The 8,476-nt window shown below is 36.7% G+C and overlaps 1 long non-coding RNA gene across 1 annotated transcript; it reads left to right on the forward strand.

The window, feature by feature from the left end:
* Nucleotides 1-1,774: 1,774 nt before the first annotated feature.
* On the forward strand, nucleotides 1,775-7,571 carry LOC139770438 (uncharacterized). Its single transcript, XR_011717740.1, has 4 exons — nucleotides 1,775-1,962; nucleotides 4,809-5,253; nucleotides 6,222-6,454; nucleotides 7,126-7,571. It is a non-coding gene; the product is annotated as an uncharacterized lncRNA (long non-coding RNA).
* The last annotated feature ends 905 nt before the right edge of the window (nucleotides 7,572-8,476 follow it).

An 8,476-nucleotide genomic window follows, 5' to 3' on the forward strand; every position in this document is an offset into this window, starting at 1 on the left:
CCTGTCTCACCCGACGACTACCGGAGCTCTGCTCTCGTCATTAGGCCAACGAGATTTTATTAAACTGCTCCTCCGCGCGCATAGGCGGCATTTCGCCTCTCTCACCTCCCCTCCTTCACTCTTGCCGGCCCTTTGCCAGTTATTACATGCAAAGTGAAAAAGTTGCCCATAGGGCTGACCATTATTCCGTTGCGCTGCTCGCGCGTACAGCCTAGCCTCCTTCCATGTGCGTGCGCGCGGCACTTATACGAGCTACCGCGAGCATTTCTTCATTCTTTTTTGACTTCTCGGAGCCGGCGCGAGTAGCGCAACTAGCATCTCGCATGCCGCATGTTACAAATTAAGTTACATCAATTACAACGCGTGTACTCGACTATTGCAGACTATGCGCGCCGCCGCGCCCGCGCCGCGCCGCGCCGCGACCTTCCGCGGGATAATTTCCTGCCAGTCCTTCGTTACAGAAACGCGATATCCGGCTGTCATTTTGCCCGAATGCTCGCGCACAAAGTTCTACACTATTGTCAATCGAATTTGATATCTTGGTTAAAAAGATCTCCATTTTGTCTCACGATATATTATGTATTATCTATGCGAACATCAGCTTTGCATATTTACTGCTCAAATATTACAATTTATCACTTTGTCACATCTCTCACATCAAAATGAAAACAGAAATTTGCCTTGAAAAATGTTTGGGCTGCATATGTAAATGCTATTTGTTTTTCAAATTTTCTAGTGTTCTCAAAATATAATAATTTTCACGTACATCAATTATTAGATGCTAATAGCTATATTTTAATTGTAAAGGGTCTATACATACCGAGAATAAAATGATTAAATCTGTTATGAGATATATTTAATATTATGAATAGAATAGCAATACTTACCGTAGTTTTCCCGTCATCACAGAAATCAAATATGGACAATCGATTTACGAACTGCGCTGCACATCACAAAAACACAAGAAGTTTGACGTGATTTATTTTAATCACTGTTTCAACCGCGAGGAACGTGAAATTCGTCTTATGCCTATTGCGTAAATAGGCCAACTGAAAACGCATTGACATCGCAAGTCACCGGGCTAAGAGAGGGAGCGTCGGAGAGGTGGCGGAAGAAGAGAACGAGCCTGGTGCTGAATGGCGCCCTACCTGGTCCCCGAAGTCATAAATCATTCCCCCGCAATACTACCCCTCGGCGTTTTCCTGCACCATAACATCGCTGATCGGCGAACGGTCAACATCACCTGGAGCGCACCACGAAAAGGACCGTGCCTGCTCTCGCGACGGAATCTCAGAGTAAAGTTCCACGGAAAAAATCAGGTATATACTTAAGATATTTATTAAAGCTCGATCTCTTCTTTCCATTTGCAAAAGTTGAAAGATATTGTTTGGGACATTTTCATTAAAAACTAAAGTCGAAGTAAAAGATAAAAATGTTGTCTCTCGGAACACGTATCCTAATGTACTGTCTTTGTAAACCGCGTTATTAGGATTAACGATGATCACTGATCAAATAACTTTGTGTTTACACATAATTAGCGTCGATACTATTTAAAGATAAAGGTATACTTTTCTGACCTTATAGAAAATAGAGACTGCAGGGAACGCTTGCCTGCCGCCCAACTACCAAACATAAAATTAATAGCCAGTTTTTACTACGCGGTACTAACGGCCGGAACTCTCCTGGTGGGAGGCCATAAATTTCAGCGGCACAGATTCAAAATGATCTCCTTTATTGCACGCAAGCTGAGTTAGTTTCGCTTTGGCCTGCCTCCTGTACAGTCGCACCGCTGCGCCGCGGCCGGTTTACGTCTCGCGCCGTGGAATGCGTGCTTCTTCCTTTTCTCTTTCCCGCTTTACCGTCAACTTTTATTGGCCGAAGCAATTAATTGTATGATCACGTGTTACTTCTATGCGCGATATGGCTCGGCCATATTGACTTTGCCGTGGTACACCAACCCTGGTGAGTGTATAATCGTAACAAATTAGTGATTGAAAAACAATAGCGTGTTTGACACGCACTTTTGTGCATATTTGTAAATATATTGTGATAATGAGTGTTGTGATATAAAATCGGTTGTGAGATAAGATGTATTAATTTTATAAGAGAATTGGTATATCATGAAACTGAAAAGGTCAATTTATAGACGCATAGAAATTTTTAGTTTAAATTTTGGAAGAATTTTCGAACAGTGAACTTTTTATAAAATTGGCATTATTATCTCGTACATTTTGCTTTCAATTATTAAAACTGTGTAATGTAAAATTTACCAGAATGGAATATTTGGATATTATATTAAGAGTGAATAAATGAATGAAAGGGTGGATCTTTCTTCAGGTTTTTTAAAGCAATAGATTTTAATTCTTTGACTCAAAAAGGAATGAAACACATAATTGCTGCCATCTGTAGGTGGTCTTTGCAAAATAGTGTCACAGCGTATGCAAAAGATGACGCTGCTGCAGCAATTTGTAGTGCTCCTTTCTTCTACAGCAGTCTCAGAGTAGAAGAACAGTTTACAATTAATTATATTGCGCAAAAAATTTAAACTTTTCTCTCTAAATGAGATTAGGTAAATTAATTTGAATAAACACAGGATTAAATTTTCAAACTAAACTATTTTATATTTCGGAGAAGAAAAAGATTCAATATTTATTTGTTTATGCTGCAAATGATTTCTTAGAATCTTAAACAATTTGAAAATTTAAATATATTTAAAATTTCATTAAATGCACTTATACTTTATAACATAAAAATATTTGAACGTTTTATTTTTGTTATAATTTTCAGATTTGTAATTCTAAGCAACATGATTGATATTATTAATTTAAGAATAACATTTTTATGGTAATTTTTGTGGTAAGATAATAATTTAATAATAAAAATCAAACGCTCACACGCGTTGTATATTCCTTGTTCATACATTTTAATTTTTCATTTTTTACATAATATGTAAAATAACATATTATAAAGAATATCTCATAATCAGAACCATCTTCCTATAGATTGTCCATTAAATTTAGGGTGTCACTTATATTGCCTGTTCTGTTTAATGCATTTTTAAAAACTACATTATATCTGCAGGTCAATTAAGATATTTTTATTTTTATCCGGGAGATTTATTTCTCAGATGAATAAATGCTTTCCCTTGTTCCTTCGCAGAGAATTTATCAAAATTTTCATCATACTAATCTTAATACAATGTTATCGAAGATATATATGAGATTTTTCTATTGTTTCACTGCAAATGTTTTTAAGCATTATTTTCTGTATAGATAACTGTAGTTTTTCATGTCACTTTAATAAAACAAGTTATTGTTTCTGTTTAGTCTATGAAATGATTAAATCTTTAGTTAAACATATTAACCGTGTAGTTGTTTTGATATTGCGCGATCATTCTTTTGTATACGTATGTAATCTATTTATCAAATTGCAATCTAAGTATGTCGTAGGTTTTTTAAATCTGAAAAACACATTTTTCTTTAGTGTAATTCAATGATAAAAATTAAATGTACATCGCATGTTGATCGTTCATATGTTTTTTTTTTCACTATTACCATAATACAAAATATGCCGATTGCACAAGAACCATCGTGTCCTATGTATGGTTTTCCCGTTAAATGTTGAAGTCACTTTAAGAAAAGAATAATAAAATAATTTATAAGCAAATAGTAATAATATTTCAATATTTAAATGTGAAATGTGTGTGTAGAATACGTTTAAAATACGCGCATGTTTACTAATAACGAGGTCGCTTTGCAGCGGATAACTACTATAATTTTTACAGATATGCGATAATAAAGAGAAAAAAATTACTCCCATTTGCGGAATTTACAATGGATACTTGTTTAATTTGTCGTCCTATGCGATATTCATTTCTCGTCTCCACGAGAGTAAGCGTTTTATGCACGGCGCTCCAAATACTGCAGCCATTTTATATAGATTGCAATGTATTGATCGTCTCCGCCAACTGCCGACATTGTACGTAGTATCAGAATGACAGGCTGGCAGATGGAATCGCAACTTCCTCTTCCCTCGCCACCACCTGCCATCACGATCCAACCCCCTTCAATGCTTTGGACTGCCTGCCAACCCCTCGTCTCCGCCTATGCCTATATATATGGATAGGTAGCTTCACAAGTCGCAAACACACAGACATACACATAAACACACACACACAGAGCTCCCTGAAAACATATCTTTTTAATTAAAATGGCGCAACCACGTGTCACTCACGTTATGAGTATTTGGACTATGTCGACTTATCAAGGATTCTCAAAGTTCTTATGCATCTACAAAAACGATTGTTATAGAATAGATTTTTGTCTGAGTGTCATAAAATAATTCACGTTGCTATATATATATATATATATAAATATATATATATATATATAGCAACGTGATATATATATATATATTCATATTAGTTTAAAGCTATGTTGTGTTACGTTTAATCTCTAGCAGCTTCTTATTGCCCTATGACGGTCTCGTTCTCCTAAAAATCTCTTTCTTGTAGGAGACGCGCGATAGATTACCTCGGTAGAGCTGTGATAACATGTTCACGTTCGCATCCACTTCACTTTGACAAATGATCGCCTTTTGCGGAATCTCTCGCGCCTCCTAAACTACGTTACGATGTTTTATAGTTTAATATTGCTGTCCACAGAAACATTCTTTTTTACTAATTTAAGAAAGAATCTAAAACGACGGCAGAAGAGCACTTTAATGTGTCAACAGAAAATAAACATAAAAGCTAATATATTATCTGACTGGATGATGGATATTAAGCGATGTTTGTTGTTTGTTACTAGGTATTACATTAATATGGGGAACACAAAGAAGAATCTGAGAAGAATTGGAGAAGAGATAAAAGAATATAAAAAAGGAAGACGAAAAGCGCAAAAGAAAATAAGAGGCTAAAGCAAAACGTTTCTTACTACGTCAAGTATAAGATAGGGTGGTCTTCATCCGCAAAAGTGCCCCACGGGAGCTGCGTCAACGTCCTACAGAAGAAGCAGAACCCCCTTCGTTTCCCGATCCTTTTGGCCTTTCAAGTTACCTCTTCACGGATCTTCACGGATGGGCAAGATCACAACGGCAACGAGTTTTCTGGACGGACGTCACTCAGATTCCGACCTTCTACCATTCTTCTTTCCCGTTATGATTTATGGATTCATTAATGCAACATACAACACTTTCTCGGCGCGGGAAAAAGGAACGTTGATTAACCGTTTTATTTTTGGTGCTGAAGCAAATGTAAGATACGACTATATCGAATTGCTCTATTTATTCTTGGCAAACTGCAAACAAACGAATTTTTTTATGAATTTTGAGAACATTTTACGCCTAAATTTAAGTTAAATATTTTATTTTTAATAAATAATGGAATGTTGATAACTATTAAAATGCAAGCATCTTAGTATATTACATATATACTACTGTATATTGTGGCAGTAAAGCGTATCACGAGTTTCGCGCAAGTTTTTATAGCGATCTATAAATGTGGCGGGTTATAACTTTCGGGGTAATAAAAACACTAAAAAATTTAAACTTGTAATTAAAAAGATTACCTTATACTTAATTTTTAAATAAATTGTGAAAAACGAGATTGTATAATATTTAATACTCGCAATTGTATAATATTTTTAAACAAGCTTCCTAAATAAAATTAAATATTATTTCTGTCAGTATGCGCGGTTTACCGTAACTGTGACAAAGACATTTTTTTTTTAACAGGAGCGAAAAGTACCTAAATTTCAGTATAGTGGGCGGCATTGCAGTTCGTTGTTAGAGTCTTTAACCCGCCCACCTCAATTCAGATTCATCTCAATAACATTAGCTTAATCGTTTAAGCTTTTAATTACGCCGGCTTATATTCATCCTACAGAAAATCTACCTACGTACGATTTACTGAACTTTTTTTGTAAACATATTAGCAATTCTGAAAACAGTTATAATTTTGGAACCAAAATTATGTTGCATCTGTATATACATAAGTTTTATATATTAAAAGTTATATTAGTATACAAAAGCAGATAAGTAAAATTTAAATTTTAAAGAACAAGAGCTAATTATTATATTGAACTTTCTCTAATTATTCTTACACAATTAAAGTTCAGTTGGGTATCGATGCTATTGAATCGTTCACGTAATAGTCACATGGAGCAATTTGATTTACACAGAATAAAACGCTGGCAATTCTTTTATGACAACTTTAATTTCAGATTCAAATTTGTCGCGAGTTACGAATGCGAATCGGTTGCCGTGCCGAAGAACAGAAAAGGAAATCCACGGACTAGCGGCTGGATTATTATTCCAAGCATGCCTCTCGGACGTCCATTGCTTCTGAAACATTCCACGATACGATACATGATGTCAGTCGAAGACCAACGCTTCTTCGTGAACGTGCAAGTGCGGCGCGATCGGGATACGCTTGCGAACAATAATCTCGCAGAAGGTATTCGCTTTTTAGATAATGCTTTTCAATTCTTAATATTTGTATAGAGACAATTGATTGTATTATATATTCTAACCGAATTAATAGAAAAGTTTGTATATATTGCGTCGTTTAAATTTTTATTTGAAGTTTATTTAAAAATATTTATGTAAAATAGTTTATTTTACATAGCACATTATAATTGCGAAGGTATGAGTACTGCACCTACACAAGATATATTCTTTGTAATATAATTAAAATACTGTGTCAGCGCTGTATTTAGAAAACTCACTGTTAAATTTTATCTGTCAATACGTTATCTCTCTGTTGTCGCGCTGGACTAAGCGGTCTTTTATGGCAATGACCCCCAGTGAATTAATCAATAAATACGTAGCTACACTGCGTGAACTATATTACGGTTTGCCTGTAAATGGTGTCTGTGAACGCAGACGCATTGCTCGATGGCCAAATATATTTTTGGTTATTTAGCCTACGTTTAATTATTACTAAAAAAAAAAAAAATGTATATATACGTGAATATTGAAAAATTAATCAAAATTACTGTTCCGAATTACTGTTCTTGCAATTATGTATGGAATAAGTTTCTGTGATGAACAGTGAAAGGTATTATTAATTGACCACTATGTTATGCGCGAATTAAGCCATGCATTTAATGATTAATCTCTGTCCAGGTGTCTAGTCAGTCTCTACGAAGTATAAGCTGATTGGTTTAACGAAGACCTGCTCAAAGTTCCGAAAATGATCAGGAGGCAGAGATCCTCATGTTCGTGTCAGAGATTCATCCACATTCGCAACTTTATCCGATGATGAGACGTAAGCAAACTTTAGGAAGACATATTGCGTGTGAGTTGAGAATGACAGGTGGAAAGGTGGTTGAATGGTATATGACATGGGGCCGATGTTATGAAGAGACAAATAGTACAGTTGCGATTTATCGAGTTAGATCCCGAATCCTCCTTTGTGTAATTTTAATTCTCTAGCATGTAGCGTGCATTAATTACTCCTCGTCTCTTTATCTACTTTTGATTTACTTAATATTGTGCTAGAAAGGCTTTTAATATATGTGCTGCGCAAGGAGAATTACGAATTGCTTTCAAATAAAGTATATTGGACAACATTGCTCTCTTTCTTCTCCGTTTCATTGTTCTCGTTAAATTTTTTTTTTCAATTATGATCGATCTCAAGTAATTTCTTTTCATTTTCACGTTTATGAACCGTCTTCTATACTTGTATCACAGACATACAAAGTATTTTATACGATTTCTTTATCGCTCGTCGCTTATCTTTCATATTTTGCGCTTCATTATTTTCATCCCTTCATCCCGGCGATATTTTTGATGGAAAAGGCGTGCAACGGCTCATCGCTATCTGCTTGATTCTTCTATCTTATCGCGATTCGACTCCTTCGCCGTTTTAAGCATCCCCCTCGCAAGCTGCGTGTCCTTTCTCCTTCTACTTAACTTTTTCTATCCGTTATACATATACACACACGGCTAACTCCTCCGTCTCCTTCCGTCGCTAAGCGTCGATGGAGGCACGCTCTACGGCACAACCCTCACCCTCCGACATAGACACGTTCTCTCTCTCTCTATCCACTCTTCTCGTTTCCCTCTCGTGTCAGCCTCCGCAGCTTCAGGAGCAGAGAGACGATCAATACGTCGCTCTAGAACGGAGAAGGAACGGAAGCTACGTCATTGGGAGACTTTGGTGCTCGCGGGGAGCGAAAAGGGGCCGAGGTAAAGGGACCTTTTCCAGGCGATTCCTCGAGAAGCAGAGGAGAGGAGAGCAGGCCTGGCTCAGACCAGATATGCCCAGCTATGAGCACGAAAAGATGATGAGACGAAGGGTGGCCCCTAGGTTTTGCATCTCTCTTTCTCTAGCGGGGCGGTTGACAGGGACCCCGGGCCGAGACTGCACGACTCGAACCGAACGTCAACGAGCGCAGGGGCGGCTTTGCGATCGGTTCCATCCAACGTTGATAAACTTATCAGGAGGACTGTGCTCATGATTTTTGCCGTTTCG

Source organism: Temnothorax nylanderi, unplaced genomic scaffold, assembly GCF_030848795.1.
Source record: "Temnothorax nylanderi isolate EJ_2023f unplaced genomic scaffold, tnyl_v1.0 TNYL_tig0030_pilon, whole genome shotgun sequence".
Lineage (NCBI taxonomy): Eukaryota > Metazoa > Arthropoda > Insecta > Hymenoptera > Formicidae > Temnothorax > Temnothorax nylanderi.